Below are 15,509 nucleotides of genomic sequence, written 5' to 3'. Positions count from 1 at the left end.
CCAAACATAGCAGAGACATTGCTGTCTATAAGCCTTTGCCTATGTGTCCCTCTACCTAGAATACCCTCCCTACCCGTCACCAGAACTTCCACTCATCTTTCAAATCCCAGCTCTAATGTCATTTCCTCCGTCAAGACTTCTCAGATTCCCAACCCCTTCTTCCAACAGAAATTAAATTCCCTCCTCTGTGCTCCCAGACCTCTATGTCTGTCTTCTACTACACTATGAGCACCTTGGGGACAGTGACCTCACCTTGATCTTCTTCATATCCCTAACGACCAAGGAAGGCACCCAATAAATGTCTGCTGGAGTTGAAAGGAATTGTAATACTCACCTTCTGTATATTTGTTATTTAACATATGGTAACTGGTATTGCTACTGCGAAAAGAAATGCCCAGATTCCAGTTTTCAGGAAAAATAGTTCACACTCACTATCTTCACTTCCTTACTTCCCACCATAATTCAATCCCTGCATTCTGGTCTCTGCCCCAACCATCAGCTTTCATTATGCTCGTAAGTGGCTTCCATATTGGAAAAGCCACAGACATACTTCAGAGGGAACTTCTCAGTAGTATTTGATACTAAGAACAAATCTCGTTTCTAGAAAGTTACTCCTCCTTTGACTTCCGTAATATCATGCTCATGATTTTACTCTTCATTTTCCTCCTCTGGCTTCTCCGTCTCTGTAGATGTTGCCCAGAATTCTAGCCTCAGTGTCTTCTTACTCCAAGACTCTTGCTGAGTGATTTACTTGACTCTCTTGCTTTCAAGTACCATCTGTTTGTTGATGACTCCTAGAGCTCTATTTCAGGTTTTGATGGTTCCTTTCCACCTCCACCCTTCCAGCTCATTCCAGCTATTCCCAGTGTGAACATCCATTTCTCTGCAAACTCGCATACTCCTCTTCTGGAATCTATGCAAGGTCAATAGATGAATATATCTTCATATATAGTCTTCACCTCACATCTGGGAAGGTTTTTTTTTTTTCCTTTCTTTCTTTTGGCTAAGCTGGGTCTTTCTTGCTGCACAGGGGCTTTCTCTAGTTGCGGAGAGCGGGGTCTACTCTTTGTTGCGGTGTGCGGGCTTCTCACTGTAGTGGCTTCTCTTGTTGCGGAGCATGGGATCCAGGCGAGTGGGCTTCAGCAGTTGTGGCACGTGGGCTCAGTAGTTGTGGCTCGCGGGCTAAGTTGCTCAGCAGCATGTGGGATCTTCCCGGACCAGGGATTGAACCTGTGTCCCCTGCATTGGCAGGTGGATTCTTAACCACTGTGCCACCAGGGAAGTCCCTGGGAAGGTTTTTAATCCATTTATATGCTATGGTGAAGGGCAAAGTTGCTGGGCACTCCTGTGAGTGTATCAGACAGTGATTATTTGTGGATATAGTGGTGTCCATCATAAGCACATTAAACTGAAATGAATGAATTCACCTAACGATTTAGAGAGAGAGAGAAAAATATTTAAATAGTCCAGATCCCACCTTTGCCACCCCCCCGCCACTATTCCAAATCAACCCTGTAGTGAGGTACTATAGGAAATGTGGATCTAACGTTTTCTCCAAATTGCTCTCCAGCCCCATAGGAATTTCATGACACCAAGTGGGGCTTGAATTTACAGATTTCCCAACAACATGGTTCCTAACTGCATGTGTACAACTTCATCAATGGCTCAGCTCAAGAAACAGCAATCTGTCGCAAGCTCTGTTGAATTTCTTGAGATAAAGTATGTTGGTCTCCAGCGTGATATCTTCCTCATGGGTTTTTAAAGGGTGGGTTTAACTACTGTTGCTTGGGAAGAAGAAAAAGGGAGGAGGAGTTGATATAAAGGCAACTGAAAGCAACATGTTAAGTAAATAATAGTACAAGTGGTCACATGGATCTGTCAAAAATTGTGAAGGTTAGGCTTCCCTGGTGGCGCAGTGGTTGAGAGTCCGCCTGCCGATGTAGGGGACGTGGGTTCTTGCCCCGGTACGGGAGAATCCCACATGCCGCGGAGCGGCTGGGCCCGTGAGCCATGGCCGCTGGGCCTGCACGTCTGGAGCCTGTGCTCTGCAACGGGAGAGGCCACAGCAGTGAGAGGCCCACGTACCGAAAAAAAAAAAATTGTGAAGGTTATTCTTGAATGACTAAAGCTTGGGAAATATTGCCAGGGTACTCAGGTGAGAACTGGGCTAAACTGTCCTGGGGGAGTCTTGCAAGACACTCTTGCATTGAGTTGCAAAAAAGATTAAATTACAATCCAAAGGGTTTGTGGAGGACGGATTCCTGATCCTGACTTGCTGGTATCTAGGAGAGGGCTAAGGGAGGCTATGCAAGAATGCAAGTGTATGGGCAGGCCCTTCAGGAAGAGCTGGGCCAGGGCAAGGACCGAGGCAAGGGTAGAGAAGCCCTGACCTTCCTAGCTCTAGACCTGTGTTTCCAACGGCCTTCTAATATCTCCTAGATGTTCCTCAGGCACCTCTATTGGTATGCTGGAGTCAGCCTGTACTGGCAGTCAGTTGTTAATTTTTTAAAAAGACAATTTTTTTTAGAGCAGTTTTAGTTTCATAGCAAAACTGAGAAGAAGGTACAGCGATTTCCCATATACTCCCTGCCCTGACACATGATAGCCTACTTCACTATCAACATCTCTCACTAGAGTGGTACGTTCAAAGTCCATAGTTTACCTTAGGATTCACTCTTGTTGTTGTACATTGTATGCGTTTGGGCAAATGCATAATGACATATATCCACCATTATAGTATCATACAGAGTAGTTTCACTGCTGTAAAAATCCTCTGTGCTCTGCCTATTCATTCCTCCCCCAACTCCAGCCCCTGGCAAGCACTAATTTTTTCACTGTCTCCAAAGTTTTGTCTTTCCCAGGATGTTATATATTGAAATCATAGTTATGTAGCCCTTTCCAATTGGCTTCTTTCACTTAGTAAGGTGCATTTGAGGTTCTTCCTTGTCTTTTTATGGCTTGATCACTCATCCCTTTTTATGAAAAATACTCCATTGTTTGGGTGTACCACACTTTATTTATCCATTCACCTAATGAAGGACATCTTGGTTGCTTCCAAGTTGTGGCAATTATGAATAAAGCTGTAATAAACATCTCAGTGCAGGTTTTTGAGTGGACATAACTTTTCAACTCCTTTGGGTAAATATCAAGGAGTGTGATTGCTGGGTTGTATGGTAAGAGTATGTTTAGTTTTTTAAGAAACCACCAAACTGTCTTCCATTTTGCACACCCACCAGCAATGAATGAGAGTTCCTGCTGCTCCATATCCTCACCAGCATTTGGTATTGTCAGTGTTCTGGATTTGGAGGATTCTAATAAGTGTGTAGTGGTATCTCACTGTTGTTTTAATTTGCATTTCCCTGATGGCATACAATGTAGAGAATATTTTTGTATGCTTATTTGCCAGTTGGTTATCTTCTTTGATGAGGTGTCTGTTAAGGTCTTTGGCCCATTTTTAAATTGGGTTGTTTTCTCATCATGGAGTTTTAAGAGTTCTTTGTATATTTTGAATAACAGTCTTTTATCAGATGTGTCATTGTCAAATATTTTCTCTTAGTCTGTAGCTTGTATTCTCATTCTCTTGACATTCTTCACAGAGCAGAAGTTTTTCATTTTAATTTTAAGCTTATTAATTCTTTCTTTCATGTGCCTTTGGTGTTGTATCTAAAAAGTCATTGCCATACCCAAAGTCATCTAGGATTTTGCCTATGCTATCTCCTAGGAGTTTTATTTTTATTTACTTTTATTTTTTTATTTTTTGGCCACACCACGTGGCATGCGGGATCTTAGTTCTCTGGCCAGGGATCAAACCTGTGCCCTCTGCAATGGAAGTGTGGAGTCTTAACCACTGGACCACGAGGAAAGTCCCTAGATCCATTTTTTGGATGTAGATGTCCCGTTGTTCCAGCCCTTGTTGAAAAGGCTGTCTTTGCTCCATTGTATTGCCTTTGCTCCTTTGTCAAAGATCAGTTGGCTATATTTATGTGGATCTATTTCTGGGTTTGTATCCTTTTCCGTTGATCTTTTTATCTATTCTTGCACCAATACCACAATGTCTTGATTACTGTAGCTTTATAGTAAGTCTTGACGTTGGGTAGTGTCAGTCCTCCAATTTCGTTCTTCTCCTTCAGTATTGTGTTGGCTATTCTGGGTCTATTGCCCAGAATAAATTTGCTGATATCCACAAAATAACTTGCTGGGATTTTGATTGTGGTTTCTTTGAATATATATATCAAGTTGGGAAGAACTGGGAAGACATCTTGACATTATTGAGTCTTCCGGTCCATGAACATGGAGGATCTCTCCATTTATATAGTTCTTTTTCACTTTTGTTCATAAGAGTTTTGTAGTTTTCCTCATATATTGTATGTACATATTTTGTTAGATTTATATCTAAGTATTTGATTTTGGAGGGTGCTAATGTAAATGGTATTGTGTCTTCAGTTTCAAATTTCACATGTTCATTACTGGTATTTAGGAAAGTGACTGACTTTTGTATATTAACCTTGCTATAATTGCTTATTAGTTCCAGGAGTTTTTTGTCATTGTTGATTCTTTTGTATTTTCTACATATCATGCCATTTGCAGACAAAGATATTTTATTTCTTTCTTCCCAATCTGTATAAATTTTCTTCTCTTTTCTTGTCTTATTGCATTAGCTAGAACTGCCAGCACAGTGTTGAAAAGGAGTGGTGAGAGGGGACATCCTTGCCTTGTTCCTAATCTTGGTGGGAAACTTCAAGTTTCTTACCATTAAGTATGATGTTAGCTGTAGGGTTTTTGGTAGATATTATTTATCAAGTGGAGAAAGTTTGCCTCTATTCCTAGTTTACTGAGATTTTTTTTTTATCATGAATCAGTGTTGGATTTTATCAAATGCTTTTTCTGCATCTACTGATATGGTCATGTGATTTTTCTTCTTTAACTTATTCATGTGATAGACTACCTTAATTGATTTTAGAATGTTGTACCAGTCTTGCATACCTGGGATAAATCCTAATTGATCATGGTGTATAATTCTTTTAATACATTGTTGAAGTTGGTTTGCTAATATTTCATTGAGGATTTTTGCATCTGTGTTCATGAGAGCTATTTGTCTGTAGTTTTCTTTTCTTGTAATATCTTTTTCTGGTTTTAATGTTAGGGTAATGCTGGCTTCGTAGAATGAGTTAGGAAGTGTTCCTTTTCATTCTATCCTCTAAAAGAGATTGTAAAGAATTGGTATAATTTCTTCCTTAAATGTTTGGGTGAATTCACCAGTGAACTCATCTGGATCTGGTGTTTTCTGTTTTTGGAGGGTTATTGATTCAATTTCATTAATAATTAGGCCTATTCGGATTGTCTATTTCTGCTTGTGTGAGTTTTGGCTGCTCGTGTCTTTCAAGGAATTGGTCCATTTCATCCAGGTAGCCAAATTTGTGGGCATAGAGTTGTTTGTGGTATTCCTTTATTATCCTTTTACTGTTCATGGATCTGTAATAATGACCCCTCTTTCATTTCTGATGTTAGTAATTTGTGTTCTCCCTCTTTTTTCTTAGTTAGCCTGGCCAGAGGCTTATCAATTTTTTTTTTGAGGCTTATCAATTTTATTGATTTTTTTCAAAGACTCAGCTTGTTTTTGTTGATTTTTCTCTATTGATTTCCTGTTTTCAATTTCACTGATTTCTGCTCTACTTCTTCTTTTTTTCTTCTTCTGCTTATTTTACATTTAATTTGCTCTTTTCTTTTTTCCTGTTTCTTATGGTGGCAACTTAGATGATTGATTTTAGATGTTTATTCTTTTTTTTTCTTTATTCTTTTTGAATACAAGGATTCAATGCTATAAATTTCCCTCTAAGCACTGCTTTTGCTGCATTCCACACATTTTTGATAAGTTGTGTATTCATTTTCGTTTAGTTCCAAATATTTTAAAATTTGTCTTGAGATTTCTTCTTTGACTTTTGTGTTATTTAGAAGTGTGTTGTTTAATCTCCACATATTTTGGGATTTTTCCAGTTAACTTTCTATTATTGATTTCTATTTTAATTCCACTGTGGCCTGAGAACAGACATTTCTCTCTACAGCCACCCCACCTTTTTGATTCTTGTTTACAAAATACATCTCATCTCATTAGATTTGGCCTGATTATTTACCTAAATGCAGCAAAAAAATGGTAATTGACCACATAGGCCTTTTAAAGTTTGCTTTGCTGGAACTGTTCATGAAGAGTCTCATGTTAGACTTTCAAAAGCCTTCTGGAAGCCAAGCTGAGAACTTGCCATCAGATTTCACTTGCAGTACCTATAGATGTGGGTGAATTCCTCTTTTCTTGAGGTCTCCAAAATATCTCAAGATTCCTGGGCCTTCCTTGCAAGAAGTGACCTTCTTTACTCACCTGTAAGTCTGGGAACCCTGTAAGCCAGGTACCAGGCCAGTTTTCTCAAGAGGACTTTGTAAGTATTGGCTCCATAAAGTCAACCTTAGTTCCTTAAAGCTGTCTGGTCATATCTGATTCTGTGCATATCATTTTCAAATATGACATTCCAATCAACGTCTTGGTTATATATGCAATGTTTCTAATTATGTCCTGTTACAAGGAGGACAGATCCCTACTGAACTTATGCAAATAATTATATTGCCATGGAAATAAGAATACTCAATAAGAGTTTTCAAATTCTGGAGAGAGGACTTCCCTGATGGCAGAGTGGTTAAGAATCTGCCCGCCAATGCAGAGGACAGGGTTCGAGCCCTGGTCTGGGAAGATCCCACATGCCATGGAGCAACCAAGCCCATGCACCACAACTACTGAGCCTGCGCTTTAGAGCCTGCAAGCCTCAACTACTGAAGCCCATGCACCTAGAGCCCATGCTCCGCAACAAGAGAAGCCACCGCAATGAGAAGCCCATGCACCACAATGAAGAGTAGCCCCTGCTTGCCGCAACCAGAGAAAGCCCACACACAGCAACGAAGACCCAATGCAGCAAAAAATAAATAATATAAATTTTAAAAAATTCTGGAGAGATCAGTTAGGGAGAAAATATAAAAGTTTCATTTCTGTTTACAAAAGTACAATATACTAGTTGTCATGAGTATAGTTAACTAAAGAGAAAAGAGAAAGGGGTTCCTTGAACCCAGCAGCGATATTCCAAACAAAAGCTATAATCATCCTTCATCAGTTCATTCAGTGCCATATAATTCATTCTTGTTCTTCTTGATCTTGGGTTAGCAGCTTAATGACCCCATTAGTTCTCCACTGGAGTTCTGAAAATCCTAAGTCCACTGGTATGGTCTCAAAATTATTTCAGTAATGCCATCAGAAGCCTGTGCCCCAGATTACCTGGCACAGTCCTTTCTGGGGCTCTGAGACTGATTGTTAAATTTTCAGGAATTTTGTGAGTGGGTTGACATCACATTGGTAGCTTGAAATTGGCTACGGTGGGTGTATTTACACCACAGAAATCAGTAAGTTAAGGATCCCCCCCCAACCGCCACTCCAGAGCTGGTAGTTAAGCATTTACCAGCACAATACCAGGCACCTCCAACTCAGCATATCCCAAACTGAACTCCTTATCTCCTCCCATAAAACCCACTCCTCACCCTATATTCCCAATCTTTATGTGAATGATGTCACCACAGATCCAGTTGTCAAGCAAGAAAACTTTGGCACTGTCCATGACTCCTTTTTCCCCATCACTCACCACATTAGTCACTGAGACTTGTCAGCTCTCCCTCAGAAATATTTTCCTGAACTAATCTTCTCTGTCACTATTTTAATTCAAGCTCCTATCATTTTTTACCTGCACAATTGCAATAACCTCCTGAGTGATCTGCCTGCCTGCAGTACATCTGGGCACTATTTCCCATGCAGTCTTCCCGAAATACCTCAGTGCAATCCCATCACTTGTCAACATAAAGACCGCAGCTGGGTCTCCTTTACCTGTGGGAGAATGTCCAAGATTGTCAGCAGCACCCACAAAAGCCTTCATAATCTCGCCTCAGGTCTTATTCAGCTTCATATTCCCCACCCCTCCCTACTGTATACCCCATGATCTGGTATGAATTGCTTATTGTTCCCCAAATGTGGCCTATTCTCTCAAAACTTTAAGCCTTGGCCCATGGTATTCCCTCTGCCTGAAATCCTCTCTACCACTCAGAGCCTGGGAAATTTCCCCTCTTCTTTGAAGACCTAGCTCAGAGTTAATATTCTCTGTGAACTCCCCAAGGAAAGTTAGTCTCCTCCCTCCTCCACACACAGAGTCTGTTTGTTCCTCTAATATAGAACTAATCACCGTTTTGTAGCTATCCGTTTTATAAGTCTGTCTCCCCCAACTAGACTGTGTCTTACCCCAGAGCCTAGCACAGCGCTTACAACCTAGTGAGAGCTCAAAAAATGTTGTTGAAAGAAGAGATGGGAGGATGAATGAATGGAGTTGATTCCTAGCTCTAATAACTGGGCTGTTTCCTGGTTTGTTGTATAGAAGCCCATACTTTAAGCCCCATTCAGGTGCTCCCAGCTCCTTAGTCCTACCTTGGTGCCCTGTCTGGCACCTTAGTCTTTGCTAGAATAGTGCTTCATCTGGCTCTTGCCAGACCTTTTGACATCTGGCATCCTGCTCTGGAAGCCCAGGCCCCATGGCAGAGCCTCTGTCACTGGCTGCCAGAAACTCTGGCTGCCAACCACCTGCCTATCTGGGCTTCCTCCTAGTGTCTGCTGTATCCTGGTTACCCTGATGCTTGCTCTACCTGCCTGTCTAAATAGCTGACTGGGGACTCTGCTGCTGCTTCTGGGATCTTCTGCTTTACCTGGTCTACTTTCAGAGTCCTGGCCCTCCTGTTTTGCTTCCCCTGCCATCAAAGGAGTTCCATTTCTATCATTGTCCAACTAGAAGATTAGGTAAAGCATACTGATTAAATTCATGGGCTCTAGACTCTAACTGCCTAGATTCAAATCTCACCTCTTCCACTTACAGCCAGCTGTGTGATCTTGGGGCAAGTCACTTCACCTCTTTGAACCACAGTTTTCTCATCTACAACATGGACATAATAATGATACCTACATCATAAGGCCAATGTGAGATGTAAATAAGATAATGTACTTAACACAGTACCTGGCACATAGTACGTACTCAATAACTATTTGCTATCATTCTTATTTTTATGTTCCCAGTATCTAAGACAGAGTTGGCATTCAACAAGTGTGTGTTGAGAAGGGAGGAGGGAAAGGAATAACAATCAGTGGTTATTAAAGCTTTCCTGATCAAAGTCTACTCCATCTGCAAATTCCACTCCCACCTCAGGATGTAAATCCCTTGTGGCCATTTGGTTCTGTCACTCAGCTATTTCTGAAATCGCAACTCCTCTAGGAATCCCTTACAATTAAGAGCCAATAGCTTTGCTTGTCCCAATCTACCTAGATCTAAAACTCTCACAACTGCCCACCCCCACTTTCATCACCATTACATGCATTTATCCTGATTCCTTAGCCACAAACGGCATTGATCCCCAGATGTGTCACTGGCATGAACATCTCTGGAATCCACATTTTACCACATTAGCCCACTTCTCCCCTCCCATCTCCATGTGTTAGTGTTTTATGCATTTTCCGTGTCATTCACTCCTTGTTGCCTTCGATGGTCAGGGCAAGGACTGTGTGCAAACTAATGAGGATAGACAGAGCTTTGGACAGAGGAACACTTCCGAATTGTTTTTTGATGAAGATGAAGGAGAGAAGGTGCATGCAGAAGCTGAGAAAGGGACAGGATTTGTGTCCCCACTTACTCTTCACCCCAGCAGGGGCAGAAAGCATGCTGCCTCTTTCTTGTTCATTGGCTACATTCCTCTCAGAGGCCAGAGGGGCAAGCCTGGACAATGCAAATGAGCTGTGTGGATGGGACTTAGCCAAGGGGCCTCCAAAGGGAGAGCAGCGGGGCTGCCGAGGAGGGAACAGAAAAGGAAGGTGCCTTACATATTTCTCAGCACCTTCTTTTCCCCAAGCAACAAACTACTCTCTTCTCCCAGAGACACAATACCAAAGTGCATAAGCTCCCCCTGAATAGATGCCAGAGCCTGAGAGCACTTCGCAAACTGGGTGGTCCCTGAGTCTCTAGGCTTTGGTATGATACTCAGACTCCAGGGAATTTGTTGTGCACCCACTCTGCACAAAGCCCTATACAGGCAGTGTTAAACCTAGGCAAACTGAAGCTTTCAATAACAGACTTTAGCTGTGGCATAAGAGACAGAGAGAAGTGGTGATGAGCATGTGAGCATGAAAGAGCAACTGAGCCTACAAGTGCCCAAAGGGGACAAATTCAGCCAGTTCCTTGCCAATTTCCTACTATCGATTTTCTGCTGGCGTCACTTCACCCTATCCGGGGAAAGCATGCTGTGAGGACACTTGCCCAGGTGAAACTCCATTCATTCACTTATTTAAATGGACGGGGTCAAGGACAGCTTCTAAGTTCAGTCCCAGCCCCCTACTTGTTTTGCTCACCGCCCCCCACCCCCAACCGCCCACTTCCCTCTCCACACCATTAACGACTCCAAGTCTGTTTCCCCTTTAGGGCCGTAGTCCCCAGCACAGCTGTCGTATGTGCCTGATGCAGATGCCCAAGAGACCCGCAGAAATGTTTGAAAACTTCCAACCCTAATCGCGCCTCCCCTTGAGTCCTCCCTCTGCGAGGCCAGCCGCTGAAGCAGGACTACTTGACCTTTGCTAGGAACTCAGAGCTGCCTGGGGTTTGGAATTGAACTGGAAACAGAGGCAGAAGGCAGCCCCCATCACCCCATCATCATTTCTCACGAGAAAGAGAAAGCTCAAAGAACAGTGACGGGTTAAGCTCCTTATAAGGAAACGAACCTTCCCGTTCCTGCGCGGAAATTGTTTTCTGCTTCTGTATCTTTCGAATACACTGTAAAAACTACACTTGATAGGATTCACAAAAACCATTCCCCCAAGGGTGGGGGACAGCTTGGAGCCAAGAGAGATAGGACGGGCGGGGCGGGTATAAGTAAGGAGCGTCAGCGAAGAATTTAAGGGATGAGTCATCAAAAAGAAGCTGGGAAAGAGAGCGGAACAAGTAATCTGAGCTGGGAAGGAGGCGAGCATTCATTAGGCACAGACCGTGTCAATCACGTCTGCTCCACAAATGACCTGAGAGCCTCCCAGGCTTCTCAGACCGGAAAGAGGGTCTCAGTGGGCGGTCGTAAGGCTTTGAAATCGGAAAAGACAGAGCGGGAGCAGCAGTCGGAGGAGTCTGATGTAGCGCCGGTAGGCTGCTTGGAAAGATGGCGTTTGCCATCAAGGTCGCATGGCTACTTTAGGGGACTAAGAGAAATACTAGTGAGAATGATAGGAACAGCCAACTAAGGATTCAGATTTTCAGAAGCAGTCTCGAATCGAAATATTTTTTTGCCAGTTAAACTCATAAGCACCCTTAGGTTTGTCAGAACGTAGGTCCTAAAAAACATAAAAACGATATGGGAAGGGGTGGAGTTTCACCGGGGCTCTTCTCTCAGGGAGCAGGAAAGTGTGGGAGATCCCAGGGCTCAGGGTGACTGCACAACCAGAAGGCAGCTGGGTGCCTGCCAGGAGGCAAGGTGGGAGGCCGATTCTGCCTGGGACTGCTAATCTCACCAGATCTGTCAGGCTAAAGTCTAGGCAGCTTGGTCTAACTTCTGGCCTCTCACCTGTTTTGCAAGGTTGCCCTGACACAAAAGGACTTGGTTGGGTTCCCTGTACATTGCACCAGGTAAGTTCACCTACAGTTAGACTTCAGCTGATCCGGGATAGGATAAGGATTGTTAGTTAACCCCTAAACCCATTTGTTTGTATGTTCTTTTGTTAGTCGTCTTATCTGTTTCCTAGCAGATGTTACTTTAAAAAAATTGGCAACCCAGTTGTAGCTAAACTACAGGATAAAAAGGGATTTGTTAACTTCTTGGCCAGTCCCGTTTGGGGGCCTCCACTCATGCCACCCTGTATTGTAGGGACCAGGGAAGAGCTGGGACATGTAAAAGTAGTGATCTGAGAATGAAAGCATTCTAATCTAGCTGATTCCTTCCATTTGCACTTCAGCCATTTTCAGTCTCCCACCCACAATCCATAATCCAAACAGAGCTACCCAGGATTCCCAGCACTCAGAGGAGCCTGCAAAAGCTGTGCCTGAGAAGATGGGGGCACAACAGAAAAGCAGACTTCAAGGGTACCTGAGAATGCAGGCAGTGGCAGAGGGATTCACCTCTTCACTAGCTCAGTCTTGTCCTTACTCAGCTCCGGCCATCCCAATTCAAGCGACCCCCTCAATCTACCCTCTACGATTACCCCATTGTGAGGCATCATCAGACCAATTCGGTTTTAGTTTTATCGATCGTTTTGAATCTATTCAGGAATGGGGTTTGAGGGCAAAAAGGGCTACCGTCTGTTCTACTCTCTGAGGCCCCCCCATTCTCCCTCCCCTAACCTTTTAGAAGGGCTGTAGGAAGCCTAAGTATAGCCTCCGGGAACAGATTTCTCTTGGAAGAGTTTGGGCTCAGTCCTTCTAGAACAGTATAACTCAAACGGGAGGAAACAGAGGTGAGCTCATGGGGGAACCAGACCTTTTTACTGTTCCTCCCTTGGCCACCCTAGAGGCTGACAACAATGTCTCTTGGTCAGATCTGAAAGAGAGATCTTGTAGCATCTGTTACGGATATTCAAGCCATCGTAAGAAAGTGTGTGTGAGTGGGGTTGGGTGGAGGAAGGGGGACACAGCAAACATAATCCTGTAGTACTTGGGTAAGCACACATCTCCAGGGGTACTCTGGGGGAAACTGGAGCTTTAATGACAGAGGAAAGGATGGCCATGAGGCCTGCCCGGAGCAGCATTTTCCCTTTCTCCCTCTTCTTTTCTGTTACCCAGACCCCAGAGTGACTCTACCCTACTGGAAGGAAGCTTGCCTCATCCTAGATGCTGGGCGGCGGTCCAGTGCTCTCAACTTAGGAAGGAGGCTGCTATATTCCATCTCGGACACCAGGTGGCACCAAAGTATAACCATAACTCCAAAGAAACCGGCAGGAAATGGACCTTGAGAGAGTCCTTGAACTATTTTCCTCTCCCTCCCCACTCCCCACGTGGAATTGAAAAATAAGAAGCCTTTCAGATATGGTGGATAACTCTCATTCAATAAAAACGCTTGAATCTTTAATCTTCCAGCTGAAGATTCCAAGGATTTAAATGCAGCCTCAGTCCTCACCCTTCTCGGAGACCTATTTCTCAGCGGCAGATAAGGAAAATGGGACTTTCCTGGAATCATTTCAGATGCCTCCACCCTCCAGAAGAGTTGTTTTTCTTCAAGGTGGTCAGCTGAGGAGTAGCAGACATCAAACCTCTGCGGCTCTGCTCAAATCCTGGGCCCCCTTCTGAAGGGCTGAGTGCTCTGTCATGGGCATGCTAGGAATGACCATGTCTAAACAAGTTGTGATGTGGCCAACCAGCCTCATGGCCTCTTACAGTCAAACAGGACTGCTTCCAGCCCCTCAGACACGCTCCATAAATCCCCATTCCCAGGCTCCTCCACCTGGAATTCTGTCCACTCTCAGCTGTTTTTATCTGTCAGATCCAAGGCACTTGTTGAGGTGCAGATAGAGCTCCATGAAGCCTTCCTTCACTTCCCCCAGTCTGAAGGGACCTCCACTTTTCTAAATTACCATAACAACTTGTGCCATTTGCCCTATTCTTCTACTTTATGTTATAGTTGTTTTTGAACATGTCTCCCCTACAAAATTATGAGCTCCCCAAGGGCAAGGACCATATTTTATGTATCTTTTTTATACCCTGTACTGATGAACACAGTAGGCACTCAATAAATAATGATAATAATACCTTACATTTGTATGGTGCTTACAGTTTACAAAGCACATTCACATCCATTTTCCCATTTAATCCTCACAACAACCCTGTGAGGTAGGTGTTATCATCCCTGTTTTACAGATGAGCAAACAGACTCAGAGAAGTTAAAGAACTTGCCCATGGTCATACAGCTGGGAAGAGGCAGAGATGGGTCTGAATGCAGTTTTTCTGACCCTAAATTCAGTTCTTTCAACTTTCTCTACCTGAGCTGGTGGCTGGAAATTCCTTCCTGGAGACTGAGGTCATGGAACTCATCATGGGACTGGGGAAAAGGGAGGGGAAGATCTAAAGGTCAAACTCCTTTCATCTCTGCTCCATTCGCTTCTCCCTCCCTTGTTTCCAAAGAGGATTTCAGAATGCAATCTCACTTTGTTTAAGAATGTCCTGGTGTGAGATGTCCTTGTGGATAAGAAGAAAAAATGTGGGGTGAAGATAGGACAGTAAAGGTGTATTCACAGCCGGTGACTAGTGGATCTTTGGAGGCCTGAAGGGAGGTCCCTGGCCTGTCCAATAATTTAATTAACAACTTGGATCAGGACATTGATGGCATGCTGGTCAAATTTGTAAATGATGCTGGTTTCAGGAAGATCCCAAGAGGCCATAATGAACCAGGAAAATGAAATGTGAAGTTTCATAATCTAGTTCATCAAAACCAAATGCTTCAGTGCAAGGGAGGAGAGACGTGACTCTGTGTGAAAGGGTTTCAGGTGTTTGAGGTGCCTGTAGGCTCATTATTTTTGACATTAGCTGCCTGCAATGCTAATGAATTCAGGGCTAGGATGTGGGAGATTACAGTTGTGCTTTCTTCTCTGCTCACTAGACCACAGTGGAGGACTGTCTTTAGCCTTGGACACCACACAAGAACAGGGGCATTAGCAACCTGGAGCATGCACAAACGACGGAGACCAGGAGTGTGAGGGGATTTTAGAATCATCGTCTGTGAACCTGGAGAAGGGATCAAAAAGGGGATGGTGGTGGATCCAGATCAAGTTTTCAAATATTGGAAGCTTCATCATATAGAAGAAGGAGTCATCTTGTTTTGCTCGATAAGAGGGACAAAGGGCATGTGCTCTGGGAAAACATATTTTGACTCAACCTAAGGAAGAACTTTATGATGGTTCAAGATGACCAAATATTATGCAATGGTCGGCTTTGAAAGGACAAGATATTCCCATCACTGGAGGTATTTAAACAGAGAGAGGCAAGATAACTATTGGCAAAGAGGTTGCAGAGGGGATCAAGCATCAGATCATAAGGGTGAGGAATTAGGCAACCATTAAGTCAGCTTCTGACACTGTAATTTGGGGATTCAAGTCAGGGATAGGGGTGGGGGCCAGAGGTGAAAATCGTTGTGGCCCTCAAAGTAGGTACCTCCCAACCAGTTACTATCTCTGCTTCCAGCCTGCCCTGCACAGAGACTCCAGTAATATTTTTCTGAATACTTTATCATGAGACTTTCCAGCTCACGTATCATAGAATCCCAGTAACTCTAGAGGTCATCCGGCACAGTCCTTTATCAGATGCTTTCTTTGCCTTTGAATCACCCACATGGAGTGATTGTCCAGTCACTGTTTGAATATCTCTGGTGATGGTGAGCTGCCTACCGTTTGGGGTAGTCTATTTCTAATTTCAGAGACTATTACT

General features: G+C 43.5%; 1 protein-coding gene and 1 long non-coding RNA gene across 2 annotated transcripts in view; one reads left to right on the top strand and one right to left on the bottom strand.

The window, feature by feature from the left end:
- Window positions 1-15,509, bottom strand: part of GJB1 (gap junction protein beta 1) — a 45,369-nt gene that overhangs the window by 22,254 nt on the left and 7,606 nt on the right. The window lies entirely within an intron of this gene.
- LOC117203641 (uncharacterized) lies at window positions 11,242-13,837 on the top strand. The gene is made up of 2 exons (XR_004486488.2): window positions 11,242-11,726; window positions 12,876-13,837. It is a non-coding gene; the product is annotated as an uncharacterized LOC117203641 (long non-coding RNA).

Source organism: Orcinus orca, chromosome X, assembly GCF_937001465.1.
Source record: "Orcinus orca chromosome X, mOrcOrc1.1, whole genome shotgun sequence".
NCBI classification, from domain to species: Eukaryota; Metazoa; Chordata; class Mammalia; order Artiodactyla; family Delphinidae; genus Orcinus; species Orcinus orca.
The sequence above is the reverse complement of the archived record's forward strand: the minus strand, read 5'-3'. Positions and strand labels throughout refer to the sequence as shown.